The sequence below is a fragment of the Panthera pardus genome, unplaced genomic scaffold (assembly GCF_024362965.1).
Source record: "Panthera pardus isolate Hobbes unplaced genomic scaffold, ASM2436296v1 HiC_scaffold_20, whole genome shotgun sequence".
Taxonomy (NCBI): domain Eukaryota; kingdom Metazoa; phylum Chordata; class Mammalia; order Carnivora; family Felidae; genus Panthera; species Panthera pardus.
This window is the reverse complement of record NW_026526766.1, coordinates 71,537,887-71,559,113: the sequence shown is the minus strand read 5'-3', so window position 1 is coordinate 71,559,113 and position 21,227 is coordinate 71,537,887. Positions and strand designations below refer to the sequence as shown.

The window sequence follows — 21,227 nt, the reverse complement described above, 5'->3', positions numbered from 1 at the left end:
AAATGCTGTATCTGTTAAAGCATGCGATGCATTTACTACTTCTTTTGCTCTGTAACCCTTAGAGCTCTCTTTAGCCCCCTTTTAGTCACTATGGCTGGCACCATGAAGGAGTATCCCTAATCCAGGGTTAGAACTCCGAGGGAAGGGAAGGCAAACCAGAGGGCAGCCAAGGAGGGTCACAAAAAGCCAGGCCAGACCAGGGTCAGGGGGCTACATCCTGGTAAGAATTACCCTACTCAGAGAGGTGAACAAGGTGCTCTAAAAGTGTTGACCCACCTATGTCTCACTTCTTCTCTCTCACCATAGGAAACTCCATGAATCAGAATCTGGAATAAAATATCAGGAAAACTCCTATATGGGTAGTAAATTGGAAAATTTGGATGAGATGCAAAAGTTCCTAGAAATATATAAAACGCCAAGATTGGTGTTTAGTAAATATGAAGGAAACTGAAAAGTCATCAAATTTTTGGGGTTTGAGGCTGTTATTACCTGTGACTCAACTGCTTAGGTAAAAACATGTTCAATAAATCAGAAAAATCATCTGGGTAGGTTTGGTTGACCACTATAACCTATCTGAGTAATAACATCTTAAGCCAAAATATCCTTATTACTTACACTCTGGCCTTTGGTTCCACTTATTATAGTCCAAAGTTCAATATTAGATGATCACAGATGGAATTTTGAGATGCAGTTTCTACAGACCAATTATCTGTACCTTGAATTTCTTCCTAAGGTATATGAAAGGAGAAATAATAAGCATGGTAAATAGTGATTTCTTCACAGATAACCCTTTGCCAAATGACTTCAATGAGTTAGTAGGTTCATAGGCTAACCAAGTTTGTGATTAGCAACTTGATGACAACTGTATTTAGGATTCTGGTAATTGAGATTGAACTCTACATTATTTCTAGGCTTTGATAAACCGTAGTGGAAAGTCATATGGAACACAATTGGTTTTAGAGCATCAGCATGGTCTTGAGACTTCCATAAACTTTATTTCACTTGATGTTAACTTGTTACATTTGGAATAAGCACACAAACTTGTTCCAAAAGGTAAGTCTCTATTAAAAGTAACATTTGAGGGACGCCTTGGTGGCTCAGTTGGTTAAGCCTCCAACTCTTGATCTCAGCTCAGGTAATGATCTCACAGTTCATGGGTTTGAGCCCCACATTGGGCTCTGCACTTACAGCATGGAGCCTACTTGGAATTCTCTTTCCCTCTCTCTGCCCCTACCCCACTTGTGCTCTCACTCTCACTCTGTCTCTCAAAATAAATAAATTAACTTAAAAAAAAATAAAAGTAACATTTGAAATTTTATAAGTACAAGCATAATTAATTTACACACATAGCAGAAAGTCTCAAAATTTAAATCACTCCCTTCAAAGTGGAGGAAGAAATGCCTTAATTCACATATATTTAAAAATGAAATTATGGTTTAAAAAGCTCAGTCAACTGGACTATGGTGGTGACTTAAAAAATACAACACCAAAGATTCGATCCATGAAAGAGATAATTGATAAGCTACACTTCATTAAAATTAAAAACTTATGCTCTGTGAAAGGCAAGCTCAAGAGAATGGATGAGTCACAAACTGAGAGAAAATATTTGCAAAAGACACATCTGATGAAGGACTATTATCCAAAATATACAAAGAACTCTTAAAACTAAACAAAGAGAGGGGTGCCTGGCTGGCTCAGTCAGAGGAGCATGCAACTCTTGATCTCGGGGTTGTGAATTTGAGCCCCACATTGGGTGTAGAGATTGATTAAAAATAAAAATCTTAAAAAAATAAAACACTCAACAATGAGAGAACAGATAACCTGATTAAAAGGTGGGCCAAAGATCTTGACATCTCACCAAAGAGAGTATATCAATGTAAAATTAGTATATGAAAAGATGCTCTGCATCATATGTCATCAAGGAAATACAAAACAAAACAACAATGAGATATCACTACATACCAATTAGAATGGCCAGAATCTGAAACACTGCCAACACCAAACGCTAGCAAGGATGTGGAGCAACAGGAGCTCTCATTGAATGCTGGTGGAAATGTAAAATGGTACAGATGCTTTGGAAGACAGTTTGATGTTTTCTTATAAAGCTAAACATACTCTGGGACACTGGCTGGCTCAGTTGGTAGGGCATGCCACCCTGGACCTCACGCTCATGAGTTTGAACCCCACATTGGGCACAGAGATTACTTTAAAAAAAAAAAAAAACAACAAACCAGGCGCCTGGGTGGCTCAGTCAGCTAAGTGTCCAACTTGGGCTCAGGTCATGATCTCACTGCTCATGGATTCAAGCCCCACTTTGGGCTCTGTGCTGACAGCTCAGAGCCTGGAACCTGCTTCAGATTCTGTGTCTCCCTCTCTCTCTGCCCTTCCCCCACTTGCGCTCTTTCTCTCTCTCTCTCTCTCTCTCTCTCTCTCTTTCAAAAATAAATAAACATTAAAAAAAAAAAAAAAACACTGCACTAAGTATACTCTTACCATATAATCCAGCAATTGCACTCCTTGGTATTTACCCAAAGGAAGTGGAAATTTATGTTCACACAAAAACCTGCACATAGATGTTTATAGAAGCCTTATTCATACTTGCCCAAACCTGGAAGTACCAAGCTGTCCTTCCACAGGTGAAATGGACAAACTGAAGTACCTCCAGACAATGGAACATTATTTAGTATTACAAAGAAATGAGCTGTCAAGCCATGAAAAGTCATAGAGGAAGCTTAGATGCCTATCACTAAGTGAAAAAAGCCAATCTTAAAAGGCTACATATTGTATGATTCCAGCTATATGACATTCTGGAAAAGGCAAAACTATATATGGAGACAGTAAAAAGATCAGTGGTTGCCAGGCAAGAGGGAGGGATGAAAAGGCAGAACACAGAAAATTTTTAGGGCAGTGAAAATGTTCTGTATGACACTGTAATGACAAGTACATGTCATTATACATTTGTCCAAACAAATAGAATGTACAACACCAAGAATGAACACTAGTATAAACTATGCATTTGGGGCGATTATGATGTGTCAATGTAGGCTACTTAATTGTAACCAATGTACCACTCTGGTAGAAGACGTTAATAATAAGGGAGGCTATGCATATGTGGGGCCATATGGGAAATCTCTGTACCTTCTTCTCAGTCTTGCTGTGAACCTAAAATTGCTCTTTGAAAACGTCTATTGGGGCGCCTGGGTGGCTCTGTCGGTTAAGCGTCCGACTTCAGCTCGGGTCATGATCTCACCGTTTGTGAGTTTGAGCCCCGTGTCGGGCTCTGTGCTGACAGCTCAGAGCCTGGAGCCTGCTTCAGATTCTGTGTCTCTCCATCTCTCGGCCCCTCCCCTGCACATGCTCTGTGTCTCTCTGTCTCTCAATAATAAATAAATGTTAAAAAAAATTTTTTTTTAAGTCTATTAAAGGGGTGCCTGGGTGACTCAGTTGGTTAAGCACCCAACTTTGGCTCAGGTCATGATCTCCTGGTTCATGAGTTCTAGCCCCACATCTGACTCTGTGCTGACAGCTCAAGGCCTGAACCCTGCTTCAGATTCTGTGTCACCCTCTCTGCCCCTCACAAGCTCACTGTCTTTCTCTCTCTCTCAAAAATCAACATTAAAAAAAAATTTTAAGAATTAAAAAAATTCTATTAAAAAACACTAAGGGGACACCTGGGTGACTCAGTCACTTAAGCGTCTGACTTTGGCTCAGGTCATGATCTCATGGTTCATGAGATCAGTCAGTGCAGAGCCTGCCTGGGATTCTTTCTCTCTCCCTCTCTCTCTGCCCCTCCCCTCCTCAAAATAAAAATTAACTTTCAAAAGAAGCCACTAAGGCCATGCCTTCTAATTCTTTGTATTCTTTTAGTGTCTTTATGTAATTAGCATTCAATAAATACATTTCAACTGATGCACAAATTGTTTCATCTACCAGGTGAATAATCTGGGGAAAATAATTTAGAGTCGATTGGCTTTTTCTGTGTCTCCAATGGTGAAACAGTAAAGATAAGAAACTGCTCTAACCATGGATTTTAGCCTAGTGGATCTACACTGTCCAACTAGAGCAGTGGGGTGTTGTAATTCACACTCCCAGATAGATGACATTTGTACCACTATGCTAGATGACTACTGGCCAATCTGGCCAAAAGTCACCTGAAGTGAGAGAAAACCTTGTTATAATTTCTGGTATAAGACTTTTAAAAGGTCTTCCCATTCAAATTGAGCATACTTTTTTTCACACTTACATTGAATTGCTTGGCCCAAAAGTTGACTTGAATTAAGTGAACAAAAGTTACACCTACATACCCCCAAATCAATAAATGGTTGAAAAACAACCAATCTATATACAACTTGGGATATTATAGTGTTTTAAAGTTCTCTATACTTCTAAGGCAAGGAATTGGTACTATAAGATCTTTTTAAAAGATTTTTAAGAATGTTCTAAAACTAGGAAGGCAAAAAAAAAAAAAAAGGCTAACTCAAAACCAGCATTGCTTTTGAACTTCATTTTGGTCATATCTGTTAGCCCAGAGGTCTGGTCATGTGAGTGAGGTGATTTATGGAGTCAGAACACCACCAATTTCATTGCCAAACCCATTTTTAAATTTTGTCAGACTCATATGAATATACCCTCTCTCTTGTTTTCTTTACATATGCCTATCTTTTTAAAAATTAATATCTGTTTCTTCCTTATCTCTTCTACCAGCCACCCACTTGAAGAATGGGAGAGTGGTAGTATCTGACTCTATTAATTCTTGCTTTTTAAACATCCATTTGCCTTTTAGCTATTTAGCCCACTCAGTCACTAATGTGGAGAAACTCATTTTACAATTCTCCCCTCCTCTGTTATTCTTATTGGAGGCAAGGACACAAATTACACAACACACACACCCCACTCTTACTGGGCTTATATCCTGGACCTGCTATGTCATCAGGAAGACAGAAGCCAGTTGTGTATTTGCTGACCACCAGGAAACCACAGATAAAATCTCATTGAGAAGAAATTCTGGAGAGAACTCAACCTGGCCCTGTACCTCTAACTGGTTCCAAAGCACCCAACAGAGACTTATGCCAGTTCCAAATTGTCCACTAGAGGATGCTACCCATTCCTGCACAGTCAGTTATAAATGTCTGATGGATAAACCCCATAATTTACAATGGTTTCTGTTTTTCTTAGCCTTCCCTCAGAATTCTTGAATGAAGCACTTTTTAAAACCAACCATCTAATAAGGGAAACGAAACCTGATTGGTTGCATAGACAAAAGGGGAAAGCTAAACACAGTTCCAGCACCCACTCCCTGGCATGCTTCATAACAGGATGGTGGTTACAAGGATTTTGCACCAAAAATATAATTTAAACACTGGCATTGGCTCTGTTTTTAAAGGGAGGAAAAACATTTCCGATGTACAAACATATATCTATTTACTTTTTGTCGAAATAATGTGTAAACTTAGGTAAACAGTCACTTCAGAAATATTCTCCATGGTAAGGTTTTACATGGGAAGTTTAAGGACATAAGAATTTACTAATTAGCATAATACCCACTCAGATATGGATGGCTCCTGAGTGGAAGCAGGGGATATAAATTTGAGAGCCTTTAGTCTACAAGGGGTTTTTGCCTTTTTATTTGTTGTCGAAAGTACTCTAGTTGATACAAAAGAGGTTGATTATGCAGGAGAAAAGAAATAACCTAAGTAGCCTAAGAAGTTAGAAGGGATGCAATCCAAGTTCATGAACCTTCAGTAGGAGGAGATGGCTTCCCTCATCATCAGAGGAAGAAAAGGGAAGATGTGTACACATGCAGAGAAATTTGTAACTTTGACCATGAAAAGTCAAGGTCTCTGATCTAATGGTTTCTATTTTCTTAATGAAACCTAAGGTAAGATTATCTCTTAAAGGATAAGACTTGAGAACAGAAGTGAAAATATAAAATTGTTATCACACTGTGTGAGAAAGCAAATTTACTGGAGAATGACTGGGATTGTTGGGTGGGGTTGAGCAAAACCAGTGGTTGTGTGGTTTTCTCCAGTAATGTTTAGCTGCTCATGAGCAGATGTGAAAAAGGCAATCATTTTTACTCAGGGTTAGTATTATGCCAAGGTGACTGATAAAGGAAGAGAAAAGCAAGGAAGCTGAAGGCATTTGCTAGGCAGTAATTATAGTGAAGAACCTTGGAATCTTACCTGAACTAAGTTGGACTAAAATTCATACCCACTATGATAATGGTAATTAAAAGTCAGAATGTCAAAACCAGGGAAAGAAAAGCACATAAATAAAAGAACCCATAGGTTATTAAAATTGAGCTTTATGCCCTGCTGACTCTGCCAACGCCTCATTCCTTGTTCCTTTCCTGTCAAGAGGCTTTTCACGAAGCCTGACAAGTGTAGTGAAGGCAGTAGCAAACACCAGCATTGCATTTCAGCCTCAGCCAAAACAAACATGCCCAGAAGTGTCTAGCCAGAGCCCTTAGCCTCTGCTATGGGACCCAGCCAAGAGATGTTTCTTCTCCCAAGCCTTCCAGAAAGATCAAAGACCATAGACTGTTTGTTTTTAATTTTAGAGAGCAAACACAAGCAGGAGAGAGGGGTAGAGGGAGGGAAGGAGAGAGAGAGAGAGAGAGAGAGAGAGAGAGAGAGAGAGAGAGAGAGAGATTGAGTCCCAAGTAGGCTCCACGCTCTAGCCTAATGTGGGACTCAATCCCACGATCCTGGAATCATGACCTGAGCCGAAATCAAGAGTCAGATACTCAACTGACTGAGCTGCCAGGTGCTCCTATAGACCACTTTCTTACTGATTCACTTTTTCCTGGCCAAAGGCTTCTAGCTGGGCGTGTAGAACTCTAGCAGGGAGGTGGATGTGTGTCACTAAACCCCACTCCCACACAAGCAGAATTTGGGAGGGCTAACATGGGGCTTGTGGGATGCAGGCAGGATGAGATTGTCCCATGGCCATGTGGAGGTGAGGATGAAAGGTGGAATTGGGTGGAGCAGACAGCTAAGCATCAGGGAGATGATACCCAGTACAAGATAAGGAGATAGCAATCAGAGACCCCAGAACAGATTACATGGCTTCAGAATGCCAGACAGGATTGGGAGACATTTCCTGGGATGATGGAGCAAAACCCACAATGATGTGTGAAGGGTATTAGGGGCTACAAGGCCATTTAGATTACACACGCTCTGTCTCACACCCAGGTCATCATTAATAAAGCAGAACTTGTATTTCTGTGGGTTTCCCACATAGAAAGCTTTAACGCAATACTTCTCAGTCTGTAAAATAGGCATCTGAATCATCCAAGAATCTTGTTGAAACTGTAGTTTCTGAATCAGTAAGTCTGAAGTGGGACCTGAAATTCTGCATTTCTAACAAGCTCACAGCTGGTGCTGATGCTGCTGGTCAAGGGATCACATTTGGAGGGGCAAGGCTCTGGTGATCCATCCCCACAGCCACCCTCTGTGTACTGGGACTTACCAGGAGTCCAGCCTCTCCGGAACAACATTCTCTTGTTATCTATTCTATGCCCTCATTAAACTTGGCGTGACAAAGAATGGTAAAAGACAGAGTAAATACACTGGGATCCAAAGGGCTTTGGTCTGACAACTTTCATCATTTAAAGAAAATGTTTATTCATTTTGAGAGACAGAAAGAGAGTGCAAGCAGGGGAGGGGCAGAGAGGGAGGAAGGGAGAGAATCCCAAGCAGGCTTCGCACTGTCAGCACAGAGCCTGCCATGGGGCTGAATTTACCAACTGTGAGATCATGACCTGAGCCACAATCAAGAGTCAGACACTTAACTGACTGAGCCACCCAGGTGCCCCCAACTTCCATCGTGGTGAGAGAACTCAAGTAACTGTGCTCCTCCTTCAGGCTTGAAGATATGTAAATCATGATGGAAGAACCAGGCAGTCCACCACTTAGGTTTTCTGTCTGGAGCTAGTACCACTAATCATTGTTCTAATAGTGTTTGACACACACACACACACACACACACACACACACACACACACACACTCACACACTCAGGGTTTCCTAGATGTCCTTCTTGGTGACTTGTATTTCTTTTAGGCCTGGGTCAGCCATCAGGATGTCAGTGGTAGTGAGTGGACTGAGAAGTAACAGGGACAAAACTATATAGTTGCTCTGAAGTTGGGTGTTTGGGAAGAAGATGCTAGGAATTGTGCATCACACACCAGAATCAATGAGGAAGGGGTCAGTCAAGATATTGGAGGGAGTTCAGAAATGCCAGTTCTCTTAAAACACTCTTTACTCTACCCCTTGGCCACCGATCAGTGATTTTGGATAATGGCCAGATAGATTTAGATTCCATGGGTCATTTGGAATATCCTTCAAATTAGGAGATAAGATGGGGACCATAACTGTATGTGGAAGAAGCTGGATGGTGCCATGGTTGTACAGTAAGATAATTATAAATTGAATCCTTTAAATATTCATTTAGAGATAGGAGTGAAAAATGAAATTACTTTTTATAATCATTTTTGTTTGCCAAATTGTGCTTCCTTATATATGACTGCATGCTTTTGTACTTTGTAATTGTCAGGAACCGTGAAGGGGTTGAGATTTTTACCTTCCTTTGCAAGCTAGCAAGTTAGCCTGCCACAGTTTCACAGATGGTGGCAGAAGACACAGACTCCTTGGTCAGAGAAAAAGGACTTTATTATTTATAGCCCAGCAAGCAGCATGAAGTTCATGTTCACATTGGCTCCCCACCTGCACCCCACCCTAGCCCACAGGGGCAATATAGGGGAGCCCAGGTGAATACTGCACGTGCAGTGGCTTGATATCACAGCAGAGGAACTCTGAGCTTAGGAAACCCAGCTCCGTGCTGAATGTGGAGACTGCTTGGGATTCTCTCTCTCTCTCTCTCTCTCTCTCTCCCTCTCTCTCTCTGCCCCTCCCATGCTCACTCTCCTTATCAAAATAAATACATAAGAACTTTAAAAAGTTTTTTAAAAGATGGGGCACCTGGGTGGCTCAGTCGGCTAAGCTCGGGTCATGATCTTGCGGTTTGTGGGTTTGGGCCCCGCATCAGGCTGTGTTCTGACAGCCTGGAGCCTGCTTCTGATTCTGTGTCTCCCTCTCTCTGCCCCTCCTCCACTCATGCTCTGTCTCTATCTCAAAAATAAATAAAACAAAACATTAAAAAATATTTTTTAAGTTTTTAAAAAGAAAATTATGCTACGTGAAATAAGCACATCACAAAAAGACAAAAGCTATATGACTTCACTCATAGAAGACATCTGAAGAGGTCAAATTTGTAGACATAAAAAATGGACTTGTGGGTACCAAGGGCTAGGGGGAGATGGCAATGGGGTGTGGTCATTTGGAGGGTATGGAGTTTTAGTTTTCCAAAAATAGTTCTAGAGATCTGTTGCACAAGAACGTGAATATAGTTGACACTATGGAACTGTTCACTTGAAAATGACTTAGATGATAAACTTTATGTTTTGTGGTTCTTTTCCATAATTTTTAAAAATGTTAAAACCATTTTTTGCTTGCCAGCTATATAAAAATTGTAGGCTGGATTTGACCAGAGAGTCATACACAGTTTGCCAGCTCCTGTTCTAACCAATAGTACATATTCAGATCTCACCGGCTGTTTCTATCATGCAGTTAGAGCTGTCTTGCAATCCCCATTCCAACCCAGTTTCCTGCACTGCATCTAAGTGTCATGTCTCTTAGTCTTCTTTAATCTAGAAAGTCAATCTTTCAGGCTTTCCTTGACTTCCATGACCTGGACACTTTTGAAGATCACAAGTGAATTATTTTGTAGAAGGTCTTCTTTCAATTTGAGTTTTCTGTTTCCTCATAATTAACTCCAGGTATGCATTTCTGTCAGGATACCACAGAACCGATGCAAGGTCCTTCTCAATGGATGATATCAGAAAGAGCAAGATAACATCTGTCTCATTACTGTTAATGTTAACTTTGGCCACTTATCTGCCAGGTTTTTATACTGTAAAGTTACCTTTTCTCCCTTTAATAAATAATGTGTGAAGAGAAACTTTTAGGTGTATTCTTTTCTGAAACAAACTTTCACCTATTTGTTTTAGCTTCCATGATTTTTGCCTGAACCAATGATTAATACGATGGTTGCAGAATGGTGACATTCTAAATTTTGTCGTTCCAACCACATTTATTTAAAAAAATTTTTAATGTTATTTATTTTTGAGAGAGAGAGAGAGAGAGAGACCATGAGTGGGAGAGGGGCAGAGAGAGAGAGGGAGACACAGAATCTGAAGCAGGCAGGCTCCAGGCTCTGAGCTGTGAGCACAGAGTCTGATGCAGGGCTCAAATCTGCAAGCAGTGAGATCATGACCTGAGCCAAAGTGGAACGCTCAACCGACTGAACCACCCAGGTGCCCCCCAACCACATTTACATTCTTACTATAAAGAAGATCTTTCTCTCTCTCTCTTTTTAAGTTTATTTATTTATTTTGAGAGAGAGAGGGAGAGAAAGAATCCCAAGCAGGCTCCATGCCATCAGCACAGAGCCCAAGCCAGGTCTCAATTCCACAAACCTCGAGATCATGACCTGAGTAGAAATCAAGAGTCAGATGCTTAACTGACTGAGCCACCCAGGTGCTCCAACGAAAATCTTTCTTTGCTTCTACATTTATAAACTCATGGAAACTTATTTTATGGGCAATAAAATATGTTAATTCCACTAATGTATTAATCGTTATTGTTAATCATATGGGTGCTAATCTGTCAATTTCATTACTTGTTTTGATGCTCAAATTGTCTTAGAATCGGCCAAGGGAAGCTCCTTTAAGATGGTTCTGTATCCTTTTAACATGTTCCATGTCCTTTTTTGTTCCCATCATATTTTATGTGTTTTCTTACTTACTGGTACCAAAAGGTATTTCAGGTTCATTTTGTATTTTCTCTGTCCCAGTCCCAGCCACAGCCTTCATGCGACAGAAAGGAGCTCTGCCACAGAATTACATCAGACACCAGCCAAGTGGAGAGGAAGGTGAAAGGAGGGACTAAGAGAGGAAACCAAGGTGAGAGAGTGACATTCCAAGACAAGTATATTTGTATGTACAAAATAACATTACTAATAGTTGTTTACAGAGATCCCGTAAGTGTGATCTTTCCCACGTTTGTTCTTGCCTACAAGAGGAATCCATCTCACTTATATTGGTAGGTAACATGGAACAGTGAAAAGTGCAGGGCTTTGGAGCATGTTAATTCGGATTCAAATCTCAACCCTCCTACTGACTAGCTCTGTGAGCTTGTCTAACTGATTTCGACTCTTAGAACTTCAGGTTCTTTAGGCTTCTGAGGAAGATAATAATATTTGCTTCTCTGGACTGTTATGAGGATTATAAATACTAGATACTGGGGTGCCTGTGTGGCTCAGTCAGTTGAATATCTGACTCTTGATTTCAGCTCAGGTCAAGATCCCAGGGTTGTGGAAAATAAACTCAAAATGGATGAAAGATCTAAATGTGAGACAGGAAACCATCAAAACCCTAGAGGAGAAAACAGGCCATAACCTCTTTGACTTCAGCTGCAGCAACTTCTTACTCGACACATCTCCAAAGGCAAGGAAAATAAAAGCAAAAATGAACTATTGAGATCTCATCAAGATAAGAAGCTTCTGCACAGCAAAGGAAACAATCAACAAAACTAAAAGGCGACCGACAGAATTGGAGAAGATATTTTCAAATGACATATCGGATAAAGGGTTAGTATCCAAAATCTATAAAGAACTTAGCAAATAATAAAATAAATAATAAAAACAAGTAATCCAGTGAAGAAATGCGCAGAACACATGAATAGACACTTCTCCAAAGAAGACATCCAGATGGCCAACAGATATATGAAAAGATGCTCAACATCGCTCATCATCAGGGAAATACAAATGAAAACCACACTGAGATACCACCTCACTCCAGTCAAAGTGGCTAAAATGAACAACTCAGGAAACAACAGCTCCTGACGAGGATGTGGAGAAATGGAAACCCTCTTGCACTGTTGGTGGGAATGCAAACTGGTGCAGCCGCTCTGGAAAACAGTGTGGAGGTTCCACAAAAAATTAAAAATAGAAGACCAATGGAATAGAATATAGACTCCAGAGTTGGACCCAAAGATTTATGGCCAACTAATCTTTGACAAAGCAGGAAAGAATATCCAATGGAAAAAAGATACTCTCTTTAACAAATGGTGCTGGGAGAACTGGACAGCAACATGCAGAAGAATGAAACTAGACCACTTTATTACACCATTCACAAAAATTAACTCCAAATGGATGAAGGACCTGAATGTGAGACAGGAAACCATCAAAACCCTAGAGGAGAAAGCAGGAAAAAAAACCTCTCTGACCTCAGCTGCAGCAATTTCTTACTTGACACATCCCCAAAGGCAAGAGAATTAAAAGCAAAAATGAACTATTGGGACCTCATGAAGATAAAAAGCTTCTTCACTGAAAAGGAAACAATCAACAAAACTAAAAGGCAACCAACGGAATGGGAAAAGATATTTGCAAATGACATATCAGACAAAGGGCTAGTATCCAAAATCTATAAAGAGCTCACCAAACTCCACACCCAAAAAACAAATAATCCAGTGAAGAAATGGGCAGAAAATATGAATAGACACTTCTCTAAAGAAGACATCCAGATGGCCAACAGGCACATGAAAAGATGCTCAATGTCACTCCTCATCAGGGAAATACAAATCAAAACCACACTCAGATATCACCTCATGCCAGTCAGAGTGGCCAAAATGAACAAATCAGGAGACTATAGATGCTGGAGAGGATGTGGAGAAACGGGAACCCTCTTGCACTCTTGGTGGGAATGCAAACTGGTGCAGCCGCTCTGGAAAATAGTGTGGAGGTTCCTCAAAAAATTAAAATAGACCTACCCTATGACCCAGCAGTAGCACTGCTAGGAATTTACCTAAGGGATACAGGAGTTCTGATGCATAGGGGCACTTGTACCCCAATGTTTATAGCAGCACTCTCAACAATAGCCAAATTATGGAAAGAGCCTAAATGTCCATCAACTGATGAATGGATAAAGAAATTGTGGTTTATATACACAATGGAGTACTATGTGGCAATGAGAAAGAATGAAATATGGCCCTTTGTAGCAAGGTGGATGGAACTGGAGAGTGTTATGCTAAGTGAAATAAGTCATACAGAGAAAGACAGATACCATATGTTTTCACTCTTATGTGGATCCTGAGAAACTTAACAGAAACCCATGGTGGAGGGGAAGGGAAAAAAAAAAAAAAAGAGGTTAGAGTGGGAGAGAGAGCCAAAGCATAAGAGACTGTTAAAAACTGAGAACAAACTGAGGGTTGATGGGGGGTGGGAGGGAGGGGAGGGTAGGTGATGGGCATTGAAGAGGGCATCTTTTGGGATGAGCACTGGGTGTTGTATGGAAACTAATTTGACAATAAATTTCATATAATAAAAAATAAAAAAATTAAAAAAAATGTGGTTTATATATACAATGGAATACTACTCGGCAATGAGAAAGAATGAACTCTTGCCATTTGCAACAACGTATATGGAACTGGAGGGTATTATTTCTAAGTGAAATGTCAGAGAAAAGACAGATATCCTATGTTTTACTCATATGTGGAATTTGAGAAACTTAACAGAAGACCGTGGGGGAAGGAAAGGGGAAGAAATAGTTTCAAACAGAGAGGCAAACTATAAGAGACTCTTTTTTTTTTTTTTTTTTTTTATTTTTTTATTTTTGGGACAGAGAGAGACAGAGCATGAACGGGGGAGGGGCAGAGAGAGAGGGAGACACAGAATCGGAAACAGGCTCCAGGCTCCGAGCCATCAGCCCAGAGCCTGACGCGGGACTCGAACTCACGGACCGCGAGATCGTGACCTGGCTGAAGTCGGACGCTTAACCGACTGCGCCACCCAGGCGCCCATAAGAGACTCTTAAATACAGAGAACAAGCTGGGGGCTAATTTTGAGGGGGGGGATAGGCATTGAAGAGGGCACTTGTTGGGATGAGCACTGGGTGTTTATTGTATGTAAGTGATGAATCATGGAAATCTACTCCTGAAGCCAAGAGCACACTGTATATGCTGTATGTTAGCTAACTTGACAATAATTGTATTTGAAAAAAAAAGATCCCAGAGTTGTGTGATTGAACCCCACGTTGGGCTCCCCACTGAGTGTGGAGTCTGCTTAAGATTCTTTCTCTGTCTCTCTGCCCCTCTCCTCCTCTTGTGCTCTCAATCTCTCTATCTCTTTCTCTAAAATAAATTTGTTTTAATTTAAAAAGAAGACAGAAATACTAGATACCAAAGGCTCCTAGTTGGTGCTGCACCAGCCACACGTCATAGTTCTGTGTGGGAAGAGGCATAATTGTTATCTCTCCAAACATAGTGTCTTATGTTTATTAAGGGATTCTTTCACTTATGAGACTAATATTACTATCCAGTTTGCTAATAATTTCACAAGCCTTATCTCACTGGACCAATGCAATGGAAGTTGTAGAAAAGAAAGGGAAGACAGGTCTGTCTGTTTTTAAAGTGCATTGCCATAGAAAGCCATCAAGTAATTTCCACGAAACAGATAACGACTTTTGCTTTTTATGCTCTACACATCTGTATTATCTGAATTATTTGCCTAGATACATTCTCTTATTATTTGTGTGACTGTATTGTTTTAAGTGGAGTGTTCCCTCAGCTCGCTAGATCAGAGCTCTTTGAAACCTAACATCAGAGCACTGAATTGAGTAAGATTTTGTCCTAAAGCAAAGTAAGGGAAAATCTTCCTTAATCCTTTAAGACATATTCTAACTAACTCTGTGTGATGATGTAACAGCCTTGATTGAGCTTGATCATCATAACACTCACTTCATTCATAAGCCTGAGCCACAATGACTGACTGAGAAAGAGATTCTGGTTGGCCCAGAGTGGTCACATCTTATCCATACCTTCCATTTAATGTCAAGCAAGTAAGTGTTCAAGGCAGACTTTGTTCCTGGCACTTTCTTTCTATAACTCTTATTTGCTTTACAAAGACTTTTCATACCTGTGATTTTATCAGCTCTTCCAATATTCAATATCAGAGAGTGTCTTTCTCATTTTTGAACTCTGATGTACCTTACCTGAAACATGCTTTGTTCACAATAGGTACTCAAGAAGTAATTTTTTTTTTAATTTGAGTATACTTGACATACTGTGTTACATTGGTTTCATGTGTACAACTTAGTGATTTGACACACTTATACATTATGCTGTGTTCACTACAGGTATAGCTACCTCTGTCCCATTACATCACTATTACAATATGATTGACTCTATTCCTTATGCTGTGCTTTTTATTCCCTTGACTTATTCATTCCATAACTGGAGGCTTATATCTCCCACTCTCCTTCACCCATTTTGCCCAGTCCTCACCTCCCTCCCTTCTAGCAACCATTAATTTGTTCTCTGTATTTATAGTTCTGATTCTGCTTTTTGTTTGTTTATTCAATTTTTTTAGATTCCATTTGTGAGTGAAATCATATGGTATTTGTCTTTCTCGGTCTGACTTATTTCACTTAGCATAATACCCTCTAGGTCTATCCTTGCTGTCTCAAATGACACAATCACATCCCTTTTTATGGCTGTGTAATATTCTTGTGTGTGTGTGTGTGTGTGTGTGTGCGCGCACGCGCATGTGTGCTGTTTTCCTTGTACATTCATCTATTGATGGACACTTAGGTTGCTTTTATGTCTTGGTTATAATAATGCTGCAGTAACGTAGGGGTGCATCTGTCTTTTCAAGTTTGTGTTTTTATTTTCATTAATGCCTAATAGTGGAATCATTGGATCATATAATATTGCTATTTTTAATTTTTTGAGGAACCTCCATACTGTTTTCCACAGTGGCTGCACCAGTTTACATTCTTACCAACAGTGCATGAGGGTTCCTTTTTCTCCACGTCCTCATCAACACTTGTTGTTTCTTGTTTTTTTTTTTTTCCTTGTCTTTTATTTTATCCATTCTAAAAGGTGTCAATAAGTATTTTTTAATGGCTTAAAAAAAAACAAGATAGAGAAGAGGGGAGGGAAATGAAGATGTTTTGGAGGTTTGCCACTTGCCGGTACTTTATATCCCATGTCACAATCTTTTCAACAATCTTGTTTAATAATGTAGTGAGCACTGCAGATATTTCCCCCAAATCTAGTCCGTGCATGCTGGGTAAGCTTTGTAAATTCTCACCCCACAGGCAGAAGGGGCTTCTTGACCAATAGTCATGATTGTCCTCTCTTTATCTAGAAGAAAGATAGCCTTGATAAATTCTCACGACAGGAGCATGGTGGTACAGGCTTATCTTGTTCCATTCCCCAGATGTAGGGCTGCATTCAGTGGTTCCAGAAACCAAAATCACAATGGCTTGAAAACCTTTTTATTTATTTATTTTTTTCATATAACAAGGAGTCCAAAGTAGAAAGTCCAGAGCTTCTGCAACTGCTCAGGAAACCAGACACCTTTTCTCTTCTTCTACTGCTGTCTGTAGTGAAAGGCTTTCTTCCATAGTCACAAAATGTTTGTTGTACCACTGGGCAGTATCTCCACATCCCAAGCAGGAAGAAAGACCAAGGACAAAAGATGCCAATCTGGGGGCACCTGGCTGGCTCAGCTGGTAGAGCATGTGACTCGTGATCTCAGGGTTGTGAGTTCAAGCCCCACATTGGGCTTAGAGCTTACTTAAAAAAAAATCATGTCTATTAAGTTTGTCCCTTTTCATCTTAATCAGGAAAACAATAACTTTCCTAAAATCCCTACCCATTAGGTATTAGAGTTCTGTTTCTATCTTACTGACTAGAACTGTGTCAAAACCCCAGCTGCAGGGGAATCTGGAAAGCAGAGTTCTTTAACTGGGCACACTGCTACCCTGAACAAAATTAGGATATGTTTGCAGGAAAAATGAGGGGTAAGTGGATATTGGACAGGCAATACCAAGCATGAAATATTTTTCTAAGTGTTTATATCTGGCTCTTTGCCATTAATTGTACATGCTTGCCACTTTGGTTACTTTGCAATGTTTCCGTTGGATAATAGAGAAAACCATAAACTCTCTGCATCCCAAATCGGAAAGGATATGTTGCAATTGGATGTCACCATATGGGCCAAATATTTTAGAGGAAAAAGAGGGACATAGGTTGTCTTGTGTCTGTGGAGCTGGACTGTGGCAAAAGCTTTCTGTCACCCTGCTAAGAAGAGAGGTATCCTAATTTCTTCACTGTTCATATTTGATTTTGGACCTCAGGACCAGAGGGTTGAGTTCTTCATACTCATCATAATTTACGGTGTATCATCACCACTGGTCTGTCCAAAATTCTCTCTCTCTCATTAATTTATGTTCTTAAGAAAAGACCCATCCTCTACTCTTCTCCTCCTTCTACTATAGACAATTAGAGTGGTGTGTTTAATGTATAGTTTGTCTTTTTTTGTAAATGTTCTTGCATAATGCATATTGGAGGTTATGCTTGTATTTATTTTTTATTTTTTTAAGATTTTGTTTTTAAGTAATCTCCACACTCAATGTGGGACTCAAATTCATAACCCCAAGATCAAGAGTTGCATGTTCCATAGACTGAGCCAACCAGGCACCCCTCTGGGCATATACTTTTAATTTGTAGAAATGATATTGAGTTATATGCCCCACTGTGTCGGGGCATATGATGTTCTTTTCTTAGGCAGCATTGGGTTTTTAGGATCCATCCAAGTTGCTTTATGTACATCTAACCCAGTGCTTCTGATTGCTGCATTATACCTCACAGTGTGCATCCATCTACTTTTCATACATACATTTTGTTATGAGCTGAACTGTGTTCCCCCCAAATTCATATACTGAAGCCCAACCCCAGTACCTGAGAATAAATCGTATTTCAGATAGAACCTTTAAAGAGGTAATTAAAGTTCAATGAAGTCATAAATGAGTGAGCTCTAATCTACATGATTGTATTTGGAGACAGGACCTTCAAAGAGATGAGTAAATTCAACTGAGCCTCTTAGGTGGGGCTCTACTCCAATATGACCTGTGTTCTTAAAGAAGAGAGACACAGCAGGGATGTGTGTACACAGAGAAAAACTATGTGAGGACACAGAAAGAAGGTGGCCATCAGCAAGCCACAAAGCATGGGCTCAGGAGAAACCAAACTTGCCAACACTTTGATCTTGGACTTTCAGCCTCCATAACCATGAAAAACTAAATTTCTGTTGTTTGAGCCACCCAACCTATGGTATTTTGTTATGGCAGTTCTAGAAATCCAACACACTTTCTCAGAGACACCCAGATTTCTTTCAGTTCTTCTGTTGAAAGCCTTCGAAGCCAACAAACAAGGTTTCCTACAAAACTGACAATACTGTACCGCTAACGTCTGATTATTACTTAATGCCATTTTATGTTGAAAACTGAGAAGTCTTTCTCTTGGAGTTCTGAATCTTTCAGTGCCTTGTTCATTGAAAGCCTGGCAAAAGGAAAAGAGGAATCCTATCCCTGATGACATATGATAGGTTTAGGTAACCCAGGTCCAAGCTTTTCAGTCTTTAATTGGCCAGAGATTGGTTTAGAGGCATTTCAGTCAATGAGAGGTAGAGGACTCTGGCTAGGAATTTTGTGACATGGGTATTTGTCTTTCCTTTAGGTTAGTGGAGCTGCTGCAGCCATTCTGTTACCATAAGGGAAGCAAGCTTTAGGATTATGCTGATGCCACATAAAGCTGTAGGTAAGGATGAAATATGCCAGGTCTTGATTCAGACCAACCCTGAAGCCCATTCTACTTCTGCACTTTTCAGTCGCATGAGCCATATTTTTTAAGCCAATGTGAGTCCTCCGTAACTTGGAAGAAAAATATTCTAAATGATACTACAGGTAGGTACAAGGGTACAAATGTGAATAAAATCAGATCTCAGCCATTTGTGGGCATAAGTTCATTTGCACTGATCAGTTTGGCAAAAAGTGAATACAACAATAACACCAGTCCTGATTATTGGCTTTAGGTAACAGAAGCTCACATACATTGATGGTAGGAATGTAAATTGCTGGGGCATCTGGGTGGCGACTCTTGATTTTGGCTGAGGTCATGATCTCACAGTCATGAGATCAAACCCCGAGTTGGGCTCTGCACTGAGGGCATGGGGCCTGCTTGGGATTTTCTCTCCTCGCTCTCTGCCCCTCCCCCAAGCTCCTGCGCACATGCTCTCTCAAAAATAAATAAATAAACATTTTTTTTTTTAAAAGAGAGGAATGTAAATTGCTATTTATTTTTGGAAAACAAGGTTATTAGGCTTAACCTTTTGAAATTGTGATTTCTTTAGGTCACAGTGGTTGAGTATCAATAGTTTCATGTGATTCAACTCAATATATTAAAAACACATATTCTTTGGAGTGCCTGGGTGGCTCAGTTGGTTGAGCTTCTGACTTCACCTCAGGTCATGATCTCATGGTTCATGAGTTTGAGCCCCGCGTCTGGCTGTGTGCTGACAGCTCAGAGCCTGGAGCCTGCTTCAGATTATGTCTCCCTCTCTCTCTGTCCCTCCTCTGCTTGTGCTCTGTCTCTCCCTCAAAAATAAATAAAAACATTTTTAAAAAATTTAAAAACACATATTCTTTGACCTAACAATCTCAGTTTTGGGAAACTAGCCTATAAGAATAAAATCATTATAATATAAAGCTCTTCCTAGATAGGCATTTATTGCAACACTGTTGATAGTGACAAAGCAAAGCAAGATTAGAAACCATCTCAAAAAAAAAAAATCTCAACATTGAGGAATAAAGTATCATACACCCAAAGTATGAAATATGATCTAAGAACTATTTCAGTAATGAGTTATATCTGTATCTCTTTACTTGGAGACAGGTCCCTGATGTTAAATCAGAAAAAAAAGAAAAAAAGATGCAGAAGGAAAAAAAAGAAAAAGGAAAAAAGATACAGAGTACCATGTTGACAATGATCCCAGTGATGTCAAAACAGGGGAAAAAGTCTTCTCTATGTATATGTCTGCCTGGCTACAGAGAAGGGAGTGAAAGGTAAATACTGCACTGGTAACATGAGTTAGCTTAGTGAGAGGGTAATGGAGGAAATTAAGGGGTAGTTTTAAAATTCCTTAAACATCTTTGCATTGTTTCACTATTTACATGACATGGCTGGCAAGAATTGGGCTAGAAGATGGGGATACATGATTGAATCAGACACAATGTGGGGCTCCTGGGACTGACTTAGGGTCAACCGGGAAGTCCAAAGATTTTGTTACTGGGAGCTAGGTTTATTGAGTTTACCACACACCTGTGTGGTAATCTCTAAGCACTTGAGCTTTATGAACTCATTTTGTTCTTTAAAAAGACACGTAAGGGGTGCGTCGGTGGCTCCATCTGTTGAGCTCTGGACCCTTGATTTCCCCTTAGGTAAGATCCCAGGATCACATGATCCAGCCCCTGCTCAGCACCGAGCCTGCTTGGGATCCTTTCCCCCACTGGTGAGCTCTCTCTCTCTAGAAGAAAAAAGAAACGGGGGAAAGAAGATATTTAATGTTCATAAAGCACTATTTTTCTTTTAATGTCTTACTTATTTTTTTAAACACCCAACATGGGGCTGGAACTCAGACCCAAGATCAAGAGTCGCAGGCTTTGCGGGGTGGGCAGCTAGGGGGAGCCCCCATAAAGCACTATCTTATCCCCATTTTGCAGAGGAGTGAATTTAGGCAGGAAGAGGCTGAGGAACTCCCTCAAAGCTGCACCACTAGGAAAAGGGAGACACACCAGCTTCGAATCAGGGTAGCCCAAACCAGCACTTTGGCTTTGTGTACATTCCCTCCCTTAGACCACCTCTCCTCTCCTCCCCGAGTCCCAGAAAGGCCCTGTGAAGGGCTAGCTGTTCTGACTCAGTGAAGAGCACTCACTCCTGCCTGGGGGAATCTGACCACAGCTCACAGACGTTGGGACCTTTGTATCGACTTGTGAAAGGTAAACAGGTGTTCATTAGGGAGACTTGGGGACTGGGCATGGGGTGGAGGTGTGGACACCAGGCAAGCTGTGATCTGAGGAGGATCCTGCGGATGGAAAGCAGCACTGGGCCAGACCTGGGCTGCGGCGGCCGGGGGACCCTGCGTTTGGCTCTTTCCTTCCTGAACGGTGGACGCCAAGGCTCGTTCTTCTACGCGGCGTCTTTCCACCGGATTGCCACTTAGGACGCTAGTGGAAGTACAGTTCCACCTGGTCAGGGCTCCAATAG

General features: G+C 40.6%; 1 long non-coding RNA gene and 1 other non-coding gene across 2 annotated transcripts in view; both read left to right on the top strand.

Moving 5' to 3' along the window:
* Positions 1–20,879, top strand: part of LOC128778629 (uncharacterized) — a 54,760-nt gene extending 33,881 nt beyond the window's left edge. Inside the window, exons 2-5 of the long non-coding RNA XR_008424306.1 lie at positions 18,642–18,722; positions 19,857–20,026; positions 20,402–20,472; positions 20,817–20,879. This is a non-coding gene — a long non-coding RNA (uncharacterized LOC128778629). The remainder of the gene's footprint in view (positions 1–18,641; positions 18,723–19,856; positions 20,027–20,401; positions 20,473–20,816) is intronic.
* On the top strand, positions 16,616–16,688 carry TRNAT-CGU (transfer RNA threonine (anticodon CGU)). Its single transcript has one exon. It is a non-coding gene; the product is annotated as a tRNA-Thr (tRNA).
* Positions 20,880–21,227: the final 348 nt, after the last annotated feature.